Source organism: Nannospalax galili, unplaced genomic scaffold, assembly GCF_000622305.1.
Source record: "Nannospalax galili isolate Female #2095 unplaced genomic scaffold, S.galili_v1.0 scaffold109, whole genome shotgun sequence".
Lineage (NCBI taxonomy): Eukaryota > Metazoa > Chordata > Mammalia > Rodentia > Spalacidae > Nannospalax > Nannospalax galili.
Window position 1 is genome coordinate 4,996,986 of NW_008360315.1, and position 19,950 is coordinate 5,016,935.

At 41.8% G+C, this 19,950-nt stretch overlaps 1 long non-coding RNA gene across 1 annotated transcript; it reads left to right on the forward strand.

The window, feature by feature from the left end:
- Nucleotides 1-5,786: 5,786 nt before the first annotated feature.
- Nucleotides 5,787-17,312, forward strand: LOC103727148. Its single transcript, XR_606934.1, has 3 exons — nucleotides 5,787-6,117; nucleotides 14,336-14,427; nucleotides 17,227-17,312. It is a non-coding gene; the product is annotated as an uncharacterized LOC103727148 (long non-coding RNA).
- The last annotated feature ends 2,638 nt before the right edge of the window (nucleotides 17,313-19,950 follow it).

Sequence of the window (19,950 nt, forward strand, 5' to 3'; positions counted from 1 at the left end):
TCCCTCTTTCCATTTAATACGAGGGACATGGGGGGCAGTGGCCTTCAGTATTGGGGGTGAACCTGGGGAATTTTGTCGGGCTCACCTCTGTAATTATGAAAATATGAAAACTCATTTTCTGAAACATCCTCAACCCATTGAGGCAACCAGTTAGCCTCTTCCTGGTCTAGGAGAGCCTCATAAAAGGCTCTATTATCCGTGGTCAACACGGCATTCATCTGCCCCAACAGGTCTTGTCCCAACAAGTTGGACTGGAGGCCGCTGACCACTACTGGTCATATTTCCCCTCTCGACCCATCTGCATCTTTCCATTCTACAAACTCCTTTACCCCCTCTGATCTGGAAAGCCCCCAACCCCCAGCACTTTTGGGCCGGGTTGCAGCTTCCATGAGTGTGGCACTTCCTCCTTCCGCAGTATGGTGCGGTCGGTGCCAGTATCTACTAGGCAGAGGAACCTCTTGCCCCCCAAAAAGATATGCATCTTAGGCCTTACTCCCTCATACATTGGAACTGTCCAGTGAGCCTGTGAACTCTGTAAACCTGGATCTCCTAATCCTCCTTTGGCTGACGGGGCTAGAGGCCACCCCATAATTACTTTAAAGGCTTGCCTGTCACGTCAAACCTCGACCTGCAGTCTTTCTTCCAATGGAACCCTTTTCTACAACGGGGGCAAGGAGTAGTCGGCTTGCTTGGCCTTTGATCCTCCCGCCTCCCTGCTTGGGACCCGGGAAGGACTTCCTCTGGACAGTCTCTCTTAAAATGCCCTAGTTTCCCACACCAGAAACAGCCCCCATTTCCTTTGGGGATGTGATGAGCCCGCAGGCCCTTAGGGTCTCCTCGGACAGCCATGAGCGCCTGAGTAAATGCATTTGTTAAGGAAGCTGTCTGGGCTTGGAGCGCATGGGCCAAGGTTTGAGATTGGTGTTGATTTGTTCCAACATCCTGGGAGGCCATGACCCACCAGCTGATCAAAGCATGTTTCAGACCCAAATAGGCAGCACCGTGGTCAGAGTTCATACCCTCCCACACCAGCACTCCAGTAAACTCGTCCCTGAGTGCCCTAGCGGGTAGCTTTCTAATAAGGCTCTTCTCCGCCCCATCCACAAATTCGGCAAGACCCTCCCCAGGCTTCTGCCTTAGGCCCACCAAGGGGTCCTCTGACAGTCCTTCATTGAGCTTCTTCCAGGCCGCCAGTACTGCCCACCTTACTTGGTCCCTATACGGGATGGGCAAGACCGCCTGCTGCGTCCCTGTGGAATACCCATCAGCGGTACCCACCAGTTGGCCGTAGGTAAGAGGGATTTGAGGGTTAACTGTGTGATTTTTGTTCTGCTATGATCCTACATTCCTCCTTACACAAGGCCAGCCATTTGATGATGAGGGGACTGGGGAGGACGGCCTTAGCCATATCAGTCCAACCCCTAGGGACACAGGGGTGGTGGGCAAGGTTCTCCAGTAAAGCCTCAGCCCAGTGAGTTGGCACCATCCTGGAGGACTGCTTGCCTTAGTTCCTTGAGGTCCTTAGCCTCCCACAGATACCAGTCTGCTGGCCTCTGCGGTCCTGGGACTAAGTTGACCGGGAACACCCTGCATGGGGTGGTGGACAGGCACTGCATCCCCACCAGAAAGGCGTCAGTGTACACTGGCTCTTCCAGAGGCTGAGGGGCCAAGGGGGGGCACCGCCCCTTCCCCTCCCCCCAGCGAAGAGGCTCATACTGATCAACCCACCGATAGGCTGGGGGTCCCCTGAGATCTTCGTCCTGGTGGGGGGGAATCCATCTCCTCAGGTTCGCACCTGGTACCCCCTTCCCCCCCTTTTTCTGGGGCCTCAACTGTCAACTGAACTTTAATATCCACTGCTAGCCGTCAACAGGGTCCCCTTGGGCCTGGCGCTCCTGTCTTTCTTTGTCAAACATGGCCAATCGTCCTCATTTTTCCTCGTTCTTCCCCCCACCTGCCTTTGCCTCCCCCCCTTTTCTTTTGCAAGTTGAGGGGAGGGAGGCGTCTCTGCGTGGAAGATGCCCTTAAGGGCGGCCATCATGGGATAGAACCCTAGTGGGGGTTCCACCCTGAAGTGCCTCTCCCATTCTCTCGCCAGCTTTTCAACCCTTTCCCACATGTCCCAGGAGAATAGGTTGGTCGTGGGGGCCCCCAAGAGAATTACTGTATCCCAAATGTGGTGTGCCAGTGGAGTCCGAAAGCTCCAGCCTGCCGCTTTTGAGCAAATATTGTAGGGTTTTCATGGCAGGCTCATTTCTTCCTAAAGTTGCATAACCCATACTAAGGGTCTCACTTACCCCGAGAGCCCAATTGGCCTCGACCGAAACTTTGCACTAGTTCCTCACGTGGGGCACCAGATGCCACAGTCTCCGAACCCCTTCATCTCGGGCAGAGGAACGAGAGGCCACAGCGATGGGGGTCGAGGAGGGGAAAGTGCGCTGCCCGCCGGTTTCACCAGCCCTTTCTCTCCAAGGACAATCAGACACGGCAGGGAGTCGCTTCAAGCAGGAAAACTCATTTATTGGCAAAGCTGATCAATATTTAAGGGCAAAAGTCTCAAGCATTACCATAGGCAAGAAAGCCGTCATCCAATCAGCTTAGAGGTCACGTATGCCACGCAGGCTCTTCTCATAGAATAACATATTGTTCACGAGGTGATCACACATCCTTTACTGGCTAGGCTACAATCAGTATTACTTCTCTTTTTGAGGCGCGTCAAGCTGGCCAGCTGGCTCCGCCTTCACCTCAGCTGTTCAGTGCCATCATGTTACCCACACCTCCACAGCCAGAGGGAAATGCATCAATTCAAAAACTTATTGAAAAATTACACATAAAATATCTCTACCTGAGTCCATCTATATAACTGAAGGCTACATAATAAGAAACAGTGCCAGACAGGAGAAACCTCCCTTCAAGTTGTTAGCCACAACAGTCCAAAAGACTCCCAAAATTATATAGGCTAGTGCCATAGCCCTTGAGTGTCTTCCAGAACTTGAAGGTAAGACCCTATTACTAAAGACGGGACATACCTCAGACACAGAACTTGGAGCAATGGGGCTGGAACTGACCTGGAAGCCACCTCCTTGAAGGCTAGCTCTCATAGTTTTGGAGAATACAATACAAGCTACTAAAGGAGAACATCAATTTATGGTCCAATCCAGTTTTAAGGGCTAATAACCACAACAGTGACTGGCATAGCAAACTATATTGGGGCAGTAGTGGCACTTTTAACTGGGGATAATCAACAGCTACCTAATTGGACCTAAAATCCACTCAATGGGAGAGAACTCATGTGTGTTGCTATAAACATGTGTAAACACATGGCTGATGAAGTCATAGATCTTAGAGAAAACCCCAAGGCTGTCACATTCCTCGACAAATGTAATTTATTATTATGTGCTCAATATGGATCCTTAAATTTACAAACAAGTATTCCAGTTACCACTTATCAAAGAAGCTTCTTTTGCAACAGATAGAGACAAGTACAGAGTTCCAAAACTGGTCACACACAGAAATGAAGTGTCTGTGAAATGCTCAACCCTAAGTGACACATGTACAATGAAACCTATACACCTAACACTCACAGGACATAGTGGAAAAGGGGGTAGAAAAAATATCAGTACATCTCTCAGCTCTCATCAACAAAGCTCCCTCATGCAACAGAGGGCAATGAACTCAGGGCTCAGGGACCATTGAAGAAAAAGGGGCAGAAAGACTGTAAGAGCCAGGGGAGGAGGTGAATGACCATGTGGAAATAGAGCCCTACAGACTCCTGGGACTTTGTTCATACGAACTTACAGCAAAGGTGGTAGTATGCACAAGACCCATGCAAACTCACACAGACAAAACCCAGCATAGAACTGTGGAATTGGGCAGCAGGCTCCAATCTTAGTCAAAGAACTATTGGGAAGCTGATTACTACTAGGTGAGGAAGAGCTGATGTTCTTTAAGGGAGTGACTCTAGATAGACTGACTAGACCCCAGTGGAGGAGCGTGCACTGAGTGACATGAATAAGCCCTAACCTAAACAGCAAAATGCATAAAATCCCGTGTGTGTGTGTGTGTGTGTGTGTGTGTGTGTGTGTGTGTATGGCGGGGGAGGTGGGGAGGTATGGGAGGTTGCCAATGGGAAAGGGGCATAAAGATGATTAAGATGTTGTATATGAAACACACAAAACTTCAATAAAACATATTTTGAAAAGAACATGAAAGTTCTGAGATGTGGTATCAATCAGCCTTTAGTTCAGGACACTGCTTTTCTTGGGTATTTTACGTCTGGATTGTCAACTTTATTTCTATCTGAAGAAATTGTTTATCTGAGAACATTTTGAGTAAATGTGAAATAAATAAAATGTGACTAAGGATTCCCCAACGTTTTAGTCATCCAAGTTCTCTCAAATCCTTGGAACAAAGACCAAAAATCAGCTGTGCCCTCTGTATTCTCAAATTTCTATCAAGACTAACTGATCCTGTGATCTCTGTAAAAAGGGAACAAGAATAACAACTCAGATGCAACTGGTCCATGGGAGTATACTGAAGACAGGTAATGAGGGTAACTAGGATTAAAGTACATTTAGCAAATAAAAGAAAAACTTTGCTAACATTCTAGTAAAGATCTTTTTTTAAAAAATAATGGAAGCAGACTGGGGCCATGGCTCACTTGGTAGAGTGCTTGCCTAGCATGCACAATCCCCAGATTTATGTATTTCAGTCCTCAGCACAGTACTGGGCCTGGTAGCACATACCTCTTAACCTAACATCTAGGAAGTAAAGGAAGTGGAGTCAGAAGTTCATGGTCACCTGCAAAGTGAGTTCAAGGTCGGCCTGGAATACACTGAGGCCAGTTTCGAAAAAGAAAGAAAGAAAGAGAGGGAGGGAGGGAAGAAGGAAGGGGAAGGAGAGAGAAGAAAGGAGGGAGAAGGAGGGAGGGAAAGAAGGAGAGAGGGAGGGAGAGAAGGAGGGAGGGAGGGAGGGAGACAGGGAGGGAGGGAAAAACATTTTTAAAGAGGGAGGGAGGGAGGAAGACAAGGATGGAGGGAGGGGAAAAAAAGAAAAACATTTTTCTAAGAGGGAGGGAGAGAGGGAGAGAGGGAGGGAGAGCGGGAAGGAGGGAAAAAAAGAAAAACATTTTTCTAAGACTACATAAATAAAAAGAAGATCTCAAAAAGCCCACAAGTTCCTCCCTGATTTCTAAACTCTCCTTTCTTTCCACAGAATTGACTTGTTTCCTTTACTGGAGATCTTGGATTAGAATACTCCCCAGAGAGATGTCACATTGAGGCAATATGGCTGGTCTGGGCCTGTGGAGAGATCACTCTGTTGACCTCTGACAGAAATACCACCTGTGGGCAACCACACAGCAGTTGCTTAATTAAGCAAATCTCCACCTGCGGAGCCGTTTCTGATGGGAAATGAAGACCCCCCATTTGAAAATGCTACGGGCACTAGAGGAGCAAAATGTAATTATCCGCACCGAAGTCCAGCTGACATCTCTGACAATGACTTCAGGGAGATCTTTAGGGATCGGCTGTTCCATCTGAGGCTGAGTCCTTTGGCGTTAGAGTCCTCTACTCTTCTTTCCTCCTCACAAGGTGGAGAAATACCTCACACTGTGTCCAGAACCACTTGATTAGGCTGCCAATTCCTGCTGGCGTGAGGAGGCCGAGGGCTACACAGCAGAGTAATTGAGACAAGTATCCAAATATTTTAATATAAGTAAATTTTTATTCTTTCCAAATCCAAAGGATTATATATTTATAGAAGCTAGAATTCTACCCTGTCCCCTGTCCTATTCCAGGCAAAACCAGTTTTGCTTGTTTTTTTGAAGTATGCATTTAGAGAGAGATATAACACATTGGTCTTCTAAAGCAGCCAATAAAGACCTTTGTTTAAATTGTGTCTCATGTAAATTAATCTTTGAGGAAAGCATTCGTGAGCCTTTTAGCCATCGGTTGCTGCTGTTTTTACAAGTGGAAACAAAGTGAACAGATCAAAACCAGGATATGATGGAGACTGCACCAATGTTTGCTCTTAGAGGTTTCAGTACCTCAATTGACATTAGTAACCACAATCACTAACACGGAATTTTTGCCTTAAGAAAAGAAACTTTGGAACTTTGTAAGTATATTAAAACTAGATGAAGAAAATATCTCCCCACTCAACTGTCATTTAATGTCAGGGATGTTTCCTACCAGTTTATATGATATTGCACAGTTCTTCATTTTAATTCTAAACATCTCACTTGGTATATGCTACAGTACCTTCCTGTGGGAGGATCTTTTATAATCAGTCTTGGCTGTTAGAATCTTTTGTTAGTACTTCACTTAACTCAGTTTTTCCTCTGTTTAGATTCATGCGATTACTCTTAATTAAGTTGCATTGGACTTCTCTAAACAATTCCTTTCTTTACCCTTAGGTCATCATAGGAAAAAACATACTGACTGAAAGTTTTGTAGTTTCCCCTTTTTTCACTTTATTTACTTTGAATCATTCCCCTGCTGCTCCTTGAAAGGCAGCAGTATCAGTACAGTTTTGTGCCCGTTATCCCAGCATAAGTCTTTCAGTTCACGCCAGTGAACTGAATGTTAATGGTGTCATTATTGTCCTAGTTAGCTTCAGCTGTCAATTTGACATAGAGTCATCTGCAGGAGTCCTAATTGAGGGATTGCCAGATCAGACTGGCATAGGGCCATGTCTGTGAGAAACTGTTTTGATGGATGAAATGTGTGAGGGCCTACCCCACTGTGGGCAGCAGCATCCCTAGGCAGGTGAGCTTGAACTGTGTAAGAAAGCTAGCTGAGCATGAGTCAGTGAGCAAGCAGCAAGCATCATTCCTCCAGGTTCTGCCTTGACTTCCACTGATAATGGATTGTGACATGGAAGTATAAGCCAAATAAACCTTTTCCTCCCCTAGTTGTTTTTGGTCAGTGTTTTATCATAACAGCAAAAAGCAGAGGAGAACACTTATCTTGTTTAAAACACTGATTAGAGATCAGTTGATAAAGTTCTTGCCACCCAAGAATGAGGACATCAAACCACTCCCCAGAGCCCAGTATAAAGACAAGCATGACAGGATGCACCTATAATCCCAGAGCTGTGGAGGAAGCTATAGCAGATGCCCTGGAGCTTGCTGGCTAGCTAATCTACCAGAATCAGTGACGCCCAGGTTCAGTGAGAGACCTGTCTCAAAAAACAAGGTGAGGAGCAATTAAGGAAGATACCTGATGTCAACTATGGCGTCCATTTACACATGCACACACCTGCACACACCTGTGCACATGTACTAGAACCGATACACACATACACTCGAAATAAAAAGTCAAAAAAAAACTTGGAACCCAAAACCTCAGAGTCATTCATAGCCAGAATCTCCTTGATCTTCTGTCCATCACTTCTAACCAACTGCAGATTCTGACTTGGTTTTACAAAATTATTCCCGCCCCCGTGTTTCTGAGACTATAGCTATCAATAAATTTCCTCTCTACTTGCCTGAATTTCTGAAATTAAAGGAACTTGTGTTTGGGAATAAATATGTATAAACTATTCACAATGATGAACAAATCTAAAAAGGCCACAGACTTGAGTCTGTGAGTGTTCAGCCATAGATGGGCCATGTCCACTGATCCCCCCCACGAGGACCCAGGGAACATTAAGGGAAAGGAGGAAGAATGATCTATGAAAGGGCTAAGGACAGGGCAGAATGCCTTGAAATGCACTTCTCTGGACATGACATGACTGTTGCACACATGAACTCACAGCAAGAGTGGTTACCTGTGCAAGATTGCACAAGATCAAACCAGTTAAAAAATCTAGTATGGGATTAGAGAGATGACTCAGTGGTTAAGAGCACTGGCTGCTCTTGCGAAGGACCCAGGCTGGTATTCCAGCTCCCACATGGTGGCTAACAACCATTCATAACTCCAGCTCCAGGGGATCTGATGCCCTCTTCCGTCCTCCAAGGATACTTCATGATGTGGGTGCACTTACATACATGCAAGCATAACACTCATATACATAAAATAAAAATAAATATTTTTTTTTGAATTCCAATATGGATGGGAAAGGAGTTCCTAAGGCTCAACCTCTAGCTGAGGAGCTATTAACAGTTGATGGATTGATGGTTGCTACGGGAGGGAGAGTTACTTTACCTTAAGGAATGGACACTAGCAAGTTACCTATGTCCCAGTGGGTAGTCCGACAGCCATAAGCATATGGGCAGCACTGATTGGACACAGTGGGCCATTTTTAAAAAGAGGACTTGAAATAGAAAGAAAGAGAGATGGGGGAGGCAGGAGGAGTTGAAGAGAAGGAGTAAGGGTGGATATGTACATCTATGAAATTTTCAAAGAATGAACAAGTCTTTAAAAATTAAGATTCTGCCGGGCATGGTGGCGCACGCCTTTAATCCCAGCACACAGGAGGCAGAGGCAGGCAGATCTCTGTGAGTTCAAGGCCAGCCTGGTCTACATAGTGAGTTCCAGGACAGCTGGGGCTACAGGGAGACCCTGTCTCAAAAAGACCAAAACAAAAGAATTCAGATCCTGTTGGGTGTGGTGGCGCAGGCCTTAAATCTCAGCACTCGGGAGGCAGAGGCAGGCAGATCTCTGTGAGTTCAAGGCCAGCCTGGTCTACATAGTGAGTTCCAGGACAGCTGAGGCTACAGGGAGACCCTGTCTCAAAAACACCAAAAAAAAAAAAAAGAAAGAAAAAAAAAAGAAGTTCAGATTCTATTAGAAAAATCAACCTTATATAGAAATTATATAATTCACATCAACTTCTAAAATACCATGTACTGGGATTTACCTAGTTCCAATACCTGCTTTCTCTCTATCTCATTCATGGCCCTCTACTGATTTCACCCCTAGTCTGAGAGGAATATTTGTTTAATTGTACCATACTCTATCTCTCTTGTTTTCATTGCAAGACTCTTTGGAAGTTTCCTGAAGTTCAACTGAAGATTTCATCTGGAGTGTCCTGCCACCAGCTCAACTCAACATACCCAACGTAAAGAATGTGTCTGGTTTCCTTCCTAAGTTTCTTTTCTGTTGGTGATAAGTTTTCCCAATCAGTAAGGCTCAAGACTTTAGGAAGGTCTATAGATCAGTCCTCTCCTTCATGCTCCAATTTATCCACTCCTACTCTGTCCAAAGAGTTTCTGATCTATGACTTTGTCTTCATCCCCACTGATGGCATCTCAATCCTCATCTTCAGCACCTCACATCTAGATACTATTTCACAAGAATTCGTTAAGAAAATGCTCACAGTCCATCCTACTTATTTAGATGTTACTTGAACCACAAAGTAAAGATCTTTCTGGATCTTAAATTCAGCTTGCATTCTGGTTGTTTGTTTCTTTGTTTGTTTTAGGCAGAGTCTCCCTAGTCCAACTCACTTGGAAGTCACTATGTGAAGCAGGCTGGCCTTGTTCTCACTGAGATTGGCCTACCTCTGCCTGCAGGGGCTGGGATTAAAGGCATACACCACCACACCAGTGTTCAGCTTCTGTTCTTGCCCTTTCTATATCTGTTCTTTCCCAGGCTGCATTTCCTGTGGACTTAGCAATCTTGCTCAAGTCCAATGACTCTTGGTGTATCAGCATGTGAAAAGGGTGTGTGGACCTGCTGGTCCTTCGGCCTGGAATCTCTCTATTGCTCAGTCTTGTCTAGCAGCTCCTCTGTTCTAGATTTCTGTTCATCTTGCCCCACCCTGCATCATACTCCATGCTGTGTCTCTGTACCTACTGCCTGACCGTGATGCAATTATCCATTTCTATCCTTATTACAGTGAAAAAAAAATTATGGAAAAAATTATCTTATTTTTCATTTTTTTCTTTCTGAACTACTCCCAGAAACTAAAACAGAATAGAATCTGAGTAAATACTTAAATGGATAGATAAATCATGGCTTCTTTTCACTACTTTTTCTTACATGAAGCAATTCCTTTCAATATTCTCATGTTCTACATTGCCCTGGGATTGCTTTCTTTTGTGTCCTTGCAACATAAATATGAGTAACCTCGGAAGAACTTTACAAAAATCAACAAATAGGATAGATAAGAGTTGCTTTTCTTTGTTTAGCTCGTTTTTTCTTCCATTCTTTGACAACTTCATGCATGTACAAACTGAATTTTGATCATTTTCACTCTCCATCATCCTCTGTCATCTGCTCTCTCTCCTGCTGAAGCCCTCTTCTTCCCAGAAACCTCCAGACTGTTTCTTTTGTGTGTGTGACCCATTGAGCTTAATTATGGTTGCTTGCATGAGCATGGGTGGGGGGTTATTTTCTGGAGCTTGGGCAGCTTGCCAATGGCAAACTTTATTCTCTTTTGTATTGCATTCCCTTCACACACCAAGTTGTTGCCACTGTAGGCTTTCAGAACTCCCAAACTCCCAACTGTCCCAAACTCTGTTCCTGTTCATTCCTCTTCTCCCAGATCTACTCCCTCACTGAAGACATACTCTGTCATGCTTTTCTTTTACATGAACACTGAGAAATTTAAGAAACTCATCAAACATGCAAATATATCTTTCTTGCTATCATCTTTGTCTATTGTCAACGTCTCATAATTTCCCTTCCTACTACATAGAGTAAATGATTACGAGCTGGAAAATTAAAATAGTGGTTAATATGAACTACTAGTTTCCTAAGACATATTCACTCTTCATAAATCAATGAGGGAGGTATTATTATTGAAAATCCCCATTATTACTCCAATTGCCTCACCTTGTGTCCCTGTTCGGCATGGAAGAAGCCAGAGTGGTCTGTGTCCCAATTCCTTATTGGCAATTTGGGTAACCACTTCAGAAGATGGTATGATAAGAATAGGAGGTAGGAATTTGCTAGGCAGTTATGGTAAAAAGACCCCAAAGAAAAGTAGCGAGTTTCTTGGCTAAAAGTCACATTGGCTAAAAGGCACATTAATTAATTAATTAATTAAAGAAGAAAGTACATGAAGGTATCAGAAAAATGTGATGGGGAGATATGGGAGAGTTGGAGGGGAGGGAGTGGGCATAGATCTGATCAAAATACCTTACATGCATGTATGAAACTCTCAATAAATTATTTAGCCTTGGAAGACAAATGAAAAATGAGGAAGAACCCAATAGAGGGATGCTTTTGGAAGCCCTTGTCAAGAAATTCCAATGGACTCTCATATGAACATTTGAAAATTGCCCTGTTCTGACTTTTTTCCGGTTCCCTGTCTAGAATTTGCAATGCTAAGTACTCTTGCCTTTACTTCTCCTTCAAATCTCTTATTCACCATTCAAGGACTTTCTTTTCCTCCTCGAGATAAGAGTTATGCAAGTTGGGAGTCTCTTAGATAGACCCACTGAAGGGGTACTCCAATTGCCTCACCCTGCATCCCTGTTCGGCATGGAAAAAGCCAGAGTGGTCTGCATCCCGATTCCCTATTGGCCATTTGGGTAACCTCTTCAGAGGATGGTGTGATAAGAATAGGAGGTGGGAATTGGCTAGGCAGTTAGGGTAAAAAGACCCCAAAGAAAAGTAGCCAGTTTCTTGGCTAAAAGTCAAAATGTCCTTGGGCCTCTTAGCAACATACTCTGTTCCAAAGGCCAAAAATGTCAAAAGTATTTGGGAGCTTGTATCTAATCCTTAAAAGATTTTAAGGTTACCTCTTCAGAGGGGGGGAATGTTAGAGTACCCAAAAGCCCCATTAAAATAAATAAATGAAAGAAAAGAAAAGAAAAGAAAAAGAAAAAAATGATGGGGAGATATGGGAGGTGTTGGAAGGGAGGGAGTGGGCATGGATTTGATCAAAACTCCTTATATGCATGTATGAAATTCTCAATACAGTTTTTGTAAAAGTTAAAAAAAATTATTATTTTTATAAAAAAAACTAAAAGTCCCCATTATGATATGAAATAAATTAGACCAAGCTTAATGCCTAAATTTATGAGAGCAATCTATTGTATACCACTTCCACCACACAATACATTATCTTTTAGGAAAAAGTTACTCCCTTAAGAAGACATTAAAAACTCTCTTTTGGAACCAGGTGTAGGATTAAATGAGTGCATAAATGAATGATTAATTGCAATCATTTTTCATTTTATTAATGGTGTTTAATAACCCAATTCCAGACTAACCCAAGGAAGAGCTGGTTTCCATCCAGACAGTGCATCCTGTGATTAGTGGCTGTTCAGCAGGCAGAGTCTGAGTGACCATGTGCCAAAGATTCAACAGAAGATACTTCTGAACTGCCTGGGAGGCACAGCTCTGAAATCTCCAAGGTCCAGTCAAGATCTTGGGATGTATCCTATGATTTCAGGGGGTTCCTACAGAGCAGAACTCTCAGAATCGTGAATGATTGACTATGGTATATATAAAAAGAAGTAAAAGTGACCCAACTTGGTCTTTCCTTCGCGTTTTCCTGAAAGAGAAACCACCATTCCAGGGTGAATCTGAGACATAATTTGAATATCAACATTTTGAACTCTATCAGCTTTAATTCATTTTTTCCCTTGAAGTTTGCACTTTTTTAGCACTGACTTTTCTCTAGAGTCAGAGAAAATAACAATGGTAAATAATGAGCACTTTGTGTTCCTGGAACCAACTGCCCGATGCTAGAAACTCCGGCTCCAGCATATGCTGAGAAAGCATCAGATGCGAGCCAGCTGAAACAGTATATCCTGGTGCCTCTAAACACAAACTTCATCTTCAGCTAAAACTTGGAAGTAAAAAATAGGAGTTCGGGATTCTCAATAAAAGTCCAAAAACTGCAAGTAAGGAATCTCTGTGCGTGCCATTGCCAGAGGCTTCCCTGCTAGTTAGTCACTAAAACCCTGAGAATAAAAGAGTTTGGGGCGTTAGCTCAGTGGTAGAGCATTTGCCTAGTAAGCACAAGTTCGGCCCCCGGCACCAGAAGTATAAACGAAAGACAAAAAAGTAAATAAATCGTAGATGCTACGGTTTACCCTTCGGATTCTACAGTTGGAACTAATAATCACAACAATGCCTTATGTTTATTTGGTCATTATTTGTGGTGTCCGGATGCCCAGTTCCAATCATAGATTGTTTGGATAAATGAGATTGCATGTTCCCACCTTGGGATGTGCAGAAGAGATGATAAAGGCAATGGAAATCGTACAGATCACTGGGAGACCTGAAAAGAGAAATGGGACCCTCCACTCACTCGCTAAGCTCCTTAACAGAGAAATTTAGTAAAACTGTCAGGAAAACAGAACTAAGTGCTAAGGAGCCTTGAGAATTTTAAGAAATAAACAGTGGTTCTCAGAGTCACAGGAAAAGAAATTAGGTCCACTCCCATAGAAATTAAATGGGGAAACAATGCAATTACAAATTGAGGCAGAAAGCATGCTTCTTGGAATTTTGCTAGGGCTTGCTGCCATCAGATGAGCTAGGGTGGACCAGAGAACCGGTCTCCAAGTACAGCCATGGATCTCCAGCATTAGAATTGCTGGGTGATTTTGTTTTGTAAGAAATCAGAAAGCAAACACATGCCAATTTCTGAAGCTGAGGTCGGATCCAAAGAACAAATATTTCTGGATGCTCAACCAATGCACATTTCATTACATTCTCCCAGTGATTCTCATTCACACTAGACCTTGAAATCTTTGGGATTTGAATGCCGTTTTTAATTAACTAATATTTTTTAGTGAAATCAGAAAGGAGAGATCATGGTTTGTTTTGAATATGGTACAAGAAAGATGAATCAACTTCACTTTTAGAAAATAGAATGCAAACTTAGGAAAAGGAAAAAACATTGTGGAAACTAAAGGAGGGAGCTAGAACCCAGTTCCTCCTTTTTTTTTTTTTTTCCTTTTACTCTGAGAACAAAAATTAGAAGCTGTATGAAAAAATCAGCCAACTAGCTTGTTTACAAAACATTGCTGTTCCTGTGTCTTTAAAGGATTTTTTTTCTCCCACTTTACCACAGTTTCTATACCCAAGGCCACTTTGTTATCTGGTTCTTTTCCACTTTGTGGTGTCTGTAAAACTGGTAACAACCCAGAGCTAATCCTAGGCAAATGTATGAAATGGCAGAGCTTTCCCTAACAGGAATTGAGCGGTTACATTAGCTCTCTGTGGCTGCCACAACAAATTACCACAGACTGAGTGGTTTAAGAAAACATATGTGCGTTGTGTGAGTTCTGGAGTCCCAAATCAAGATGCTGACAGAGTGAGCCCCCTCCAGAGGCTCGGGGAATAAGCGGTTCCATAGGTCCTGTGGCTTCCAGTGATGGCTAGCAATCCTTGGTATTCTTCAGTTTGCTGATAAATCTCTGCCATCTATGGCTCCATCTTCACATGCAAATCTGGTTCTAAGTCTGTCCAAATTTCTCTTTTCTTGTTAGGAACCAGTCATTGCACTTGATCCAGTATGACTTCGTGTTAACTTGAGGGCATCCGCAAAAGTGCTATTTCCAAAGGAGATTACATTCACAAGGTAGGGGCTTAAGATGAGAAAACTCTTGTTTGGGGCAGAAAGAGGAATTTTTCCCTCCTACACAGAGCAAATGTTGAAGAGATGCTAGGAGGCCAATCTGAAGTAGGACTGTCTATGCTTCGCCCCACCTTCCCCTGAGTGTGTCCCTGCTTCTTCTTGTTCTCTAACAAGAATTTTTTTCACTGGATTTAGGCCCCCTCTGTACACTTCAAGCCAATCCTCATCTAGCATTCTCAACAAAAGGTCTGCCCAGATTCTTTCTCCATTAGGGTAACAGTCACAGGCCCAAAGGATTTAGGACATGAACATATTCTTTTGAAGGCCATCATTTAGCCCACAAGAAGTATGGTAGCAATTTAAGACAGGGAAGATTTTCATCTATCTGAAATGGTTTGGGCCTAGTTTTGCCTGACGTAAAGTAGATTAAATTATTCTTCATGGTCAGTTCTAATTAATTTAATTCTATAATTTTATAATTGTGTCAGAGTTTAGCTTTCCAAGATCTTGGTTAAGAGAAGAAAACAATTCCAGGCAAATCTATCACAAGTAAAGTCAAACACAGGTATTCTATTTTCAACTCGATTACATTCACAGAAATGGTTTTAAGTACATTTAACCTGGAATCATAGAGCTATTTTCCTACACTGTCTGATAAACAACCAAGCAAAGGGCTCAGCAGCAATGATGCACTATGTAGAATGTGTCCAAAGAACAGAAGATGGGTGTCCAAATGTAAAGACACTAGACAAAACCTCCACTTCAGAGCATTTCTAGGGCCCAGCCTTAGAACTGGCCAATACTTGAAGTATTCATCAATATCCTGATGGTAACATGTTCAAAAAGTAGCACTTGCAAAATTCTCAGATCTTCAGGATAAAATCATTAAAAAACAAAAATCAGCAGCACATACCCACTTACACAGTGTCGAACTGTGGTCAATTTAACAAAATTTCAGGTGAAATGAGTCACATGTCTATTTCTGTTCCTCATCCTTTGTTTTCTAAACCCGTGAGCGCCAATGCAGAGAGAACAAGAGCATCTACCAAGATGAAGAAAACAAAATCTGTGTAGAGTTTTCAATTCTAAAACAGAAGACAAAACTCCAGCTTCATTTCTATTGAAAAGCAGAGTGGCATCTCTTAGCAACTCATAAAAGTCTGAATGTACATTTTGAGCTCTGCAAGCATAATGTCTTACTAACATAAGTACATAATATTTTTCCCTTTTTAAAAAATATTTCATCTATCATTCCCACTCTACGTGTATGAGTGCACTGCCTGTATATATATATAATACTTTTACCTATGTAGATGTGTAAAAATTTAGCAGCCCTTCATTTCACCAAATTAGAAATAATTTAAAGTGCTGATCTCTAAGTTAATAGTTTTCAGATATCTGAATTCAATCTGGATAATATTGTACAAATTATACTTGTCTGAATGTGGGCATAAATTATAGGAAAAGTCTTAAGACACTCCTTTGGTGTCATAGGCTATATCTGATTCATATATTCAAGAGTTAAGCTGTTCAATGGGATAGTATATAGTATTTATGTAAAATATTCCAACACATTATATCTCTAATAAAATATCTTCCCACCAAAACATCAACAAGAAAATTCTACCCTAAGCTTTTAGTAGTTTGGAAAGTACAGAGGAAAAATAATAATAATATCAAAGTCAGAGATTTATTGAGTATTCATAAAAAGTTTCCATTTATTAATTTTGTATACATGGCATGCTGCAATTTAAATACTGCAGTGTAAAACACAGGGGTTACTAGATCCATATGGGGCATGAAGACACTTTCCCTCACTGACATTTCTTTTTTTCTTTTTTAAACTTTATTACTTTTATTTTATGTGTATGCATAAAATAGGACCCATGTCCTACAATGCCTGCTGAAGACAGAGAGACTATCGGATCCCCTGGAACAGTAGTTTACGGACAGTTGTTAGCCACCGTGTGGGTGCTGGGATTCAAATCTGGGTCTTCTGCAAGAACAGTCAGTGTTCTTAATCACTGAGCCATCTCTGCAGTCCCATGACATTTCAAAGTCACTGGAGAAGCATATGAGTTATGGAGAGATTTGTTCTAAAAGTTAACCAGTGACTTTTATGAACAGAGACTGTCTTTCACTTGCCTTAAAGTTCACTAAAATAATATTTCTCTGCTGTTATGTTAAACATATTGAAGAGCCATATGCCGCTTGCTGGGAGGTCATGGACATTTCGTTTCTAACTAATTCAAATATAGTCGTGGAAGAAATAATTTGTGCCTTTTCCTTGCTATCATGTTTCTGTGCTTTTTTATTGAGATTTGTTATTTATGTGTATACTTATGCGCATGTGTGTCTGTGTGTATGTGCACATATGTGCAAGTACCTAGAGGGGCCAGAAGAAGGTATCAGATTTCTTGGAGCTGAAGTTACAGGAGGCTGTGAGCAACCCCAACTTGTGTGTTGGGAACTGAACTCTGGTCCTCTAAGAGTACTCTGAACCACTGAGCCATCTCCTGTGCCCCACCCCCAGCACACACATATGTACACTCTTTCAGTGCAAAATACTTTTTTGCACTGTGTAAACTGCCTCCCGCTTTTCTGGGGACTGTTGTCAGTCAAAAGAATCACCTTCCTCTTCTGCAGGAGTAGGCATACGACAGGTTATTCAGAGTCCTCCAAATCTGGAGATACATTCATGAGCTAACAATGGACAGAAGGCCTCTTGTGGGATTGTTGTAAATGTAAGTGCTACTGGAATTAAAGGGGGAAGTGATTTGATTCCCTTTATTCTCTTTTGAGATCATTGGTATCGAAGACAAGACGAGCCTCCTGATACAGATCCATGTTTTGTCACCAAGGGGAAAAACCTGCTGGAAAACAAAATCTACACAGAGGAAAGAAGAGCTACGTACACAATAAAGGTTTGTGTACTTTTGTACGTGTTCTTTCCTGTTGTGTGGAGACAATAAAGCACCCTGGCGGTTTGGTTTCTATCAGTTACAACTGAAGAAGTCCTTAGAACACAAAGGCTGGTACTAGAATACATTCAGATTATTACTATAACGATTCCACTTACACTTTCTGGATATCTTTTTGAGTGGCAAAAAGATAAATCTCCAAACAACCTGAAATCAATCACATGACCACGCAACACTCACTGAAATGTGTCAACTGTGTGAACACTATCCAATGTGTCATATACGGGGGGCGGGGGGGAGACAGGGAGCAGGGGGGGGGGGAGAGAGAGGGAGAGAGAGAGAGAGAGAGAGAGAGAGAGAGACATCTCCCTACTGGAACTGGAACTCACAGAGTCCTCTATAAGGAAGTTGTTTATTCAACAAACAAAACTAACAACAGGATAATTGCATTTCCTTCTCTAACACCTACTCACTGGATAACATACTTCTATCCTAGCATCTTTTGTTTTCTTCCATATAATTTCTTGCTGTCCAATATAGCATTTTAAGATTGTACAATATCAAAAACCAATGAGTACAAACTGGGCTATAATATTCTGTGACTTAGTGTTTACGTACTGCAGATGATCAAATGAAAATAACCATTGATCCAAAAAAAAAAAAAAATCAAACTTTTTTCAAGCCCTTAATCAAAGTAAAATATTTTTCTAAATCAACTGAGTAAGCACTTTCCTTTGAAGGAGGCCAACAAAAGTTTTCTCCTTTTTTCTATGTATTATCTATTACTGGCATTTCTTGAAGAATGAGGTCCAAGGGGAGTTCTTGTTTAAAAGTAAAAGGTACAAAGTCAAATCCTTTTCAGGTCTTTCTCAGTTGTAAAAGCTGATTCTTCTATTAACCTCTTTCTCTCTGCTATGATGTATTATTAAAAATGGAAGGGCATTGTTGATGGTGTATATTGTATAATAGCATTGTGGGGTGCCATTTATTTTTCTTTAAGGAGAGTTTATTTCATCTTGGGCCAACTTGGAAAGCTTTTGAGAAGCCATGAGCATGTTGACTTTCTTCATATTAGATAAAAGGAAGGACATTGCTGGTTCATTGATCTGGAGTTGCTCAAAGAGTGAGTGGGGGAAGGGAGAGGATCTTCCCTTGGTAGAGAGTAATTTTTGCATCATGTCGACATCTTCAAGAGCTGCAGAGGCCTTTTGAAATTGAGAATGTCAGCAGGAAATTTTCACCTTTTTTGAGATGTAAACTGGTAAGCTGAAGACAAATTTCTATCAGAACATAAAAAGGAATAAGATAAAAATAAAGTTTAAGGTAAACTATAAATGTCAATGTATTCTAAAACTGCAAATAGTGAAGCCTGAATTTAAAACATACCAGTTACTTGAATATCTCTGATTGCGTATTTATACTTCATGGTGCAGGTTAACAGTGAGCACTATTTACTTATGAGTGCTGTGTATATGGCTCACAGGAAATACTTTCCTAGCAAACTTTTTATTTGCATGACCAGACAACAAAGATTTTCAGCTCTCTGGCTTGTCTAGTCACTCTAAATTCTGCCTTTGCAACATAAAAGCATCCATGGATGAAACAAAAACAAATGTGTGTTCCAATAAAACTTTAAAAAATTAAGTAGTAGACTGAATTGGGCCCTCAGGCTGTAGTGCACAATGAACCCCTTCCCTCCTCAAAGTAATATGGGCTTCTGATAACGGGATGATTGATAGTAAATGAAACATTTCCCTAAAAATCAGATGAGCTCTCTGTATAACTTTACCAATAACATGCCAATCAACATTTTCTAAAGGGTGTTCACCTGTGGTTACATTTCCTAGGTGAAGCACTCAGAAAATGTTTTCAGAGAAGAAAATAAAGAGGATTGTCAGTAGCAGAGGGTTCAGGCTCATCCTCTGATTTGAAGCAGACCAGCTTTGCTTTTGTCCACTTAAGATATCTGAGTTGTACAAAGTTGCATTTAGTAAAAGATTCTCCTTTTTCGTTTAGAAAAGTACCAAGAAATCACAATAAACCAATTACTGAATAAATCAGATCAGGTTCTAGTTGTCACTTAAGATCATACATATGTCTTAAGATCACAGAGACTGGTGCTTTAAATGTAGTGTGAGTCTTGTGTATAGGAAATCATAAAAAGTATCTACTTAAAATTAAATGATGACTGCTTAGATGTCTTAATTAATAGAATTCTAGAGAACTAAAAAATAACAACAGGAAACAAGGACACACTTGAAAATGCTTGAATATAGCAGCTTGGCAGGGAGAGGGCTGCACCTTGAGATTTTTCAAAAGTTGCCCCCCACTGATTCAGATGACAGCAGGCATCATGGAACAAAGGAAACAGCTTTTCAGCATTGCTCAGATCATATGTGACAGCCATAATTGAGTGAGCCAACAGACTGCTGAGAAGAACGTAATGGGCCATGCGGATAGAAAGAGCCAAGCAAGTACTCAGATGATTCTGGCAGACAGTGATACAAAACTGGTAGGTGTACTCTGAGCTCCAAACATTCTTCCAGTCCATAGAAGGAAGCTTCCAGCATGTTGACAGGTCTGAAAACTGTAATCATTGCCCAAA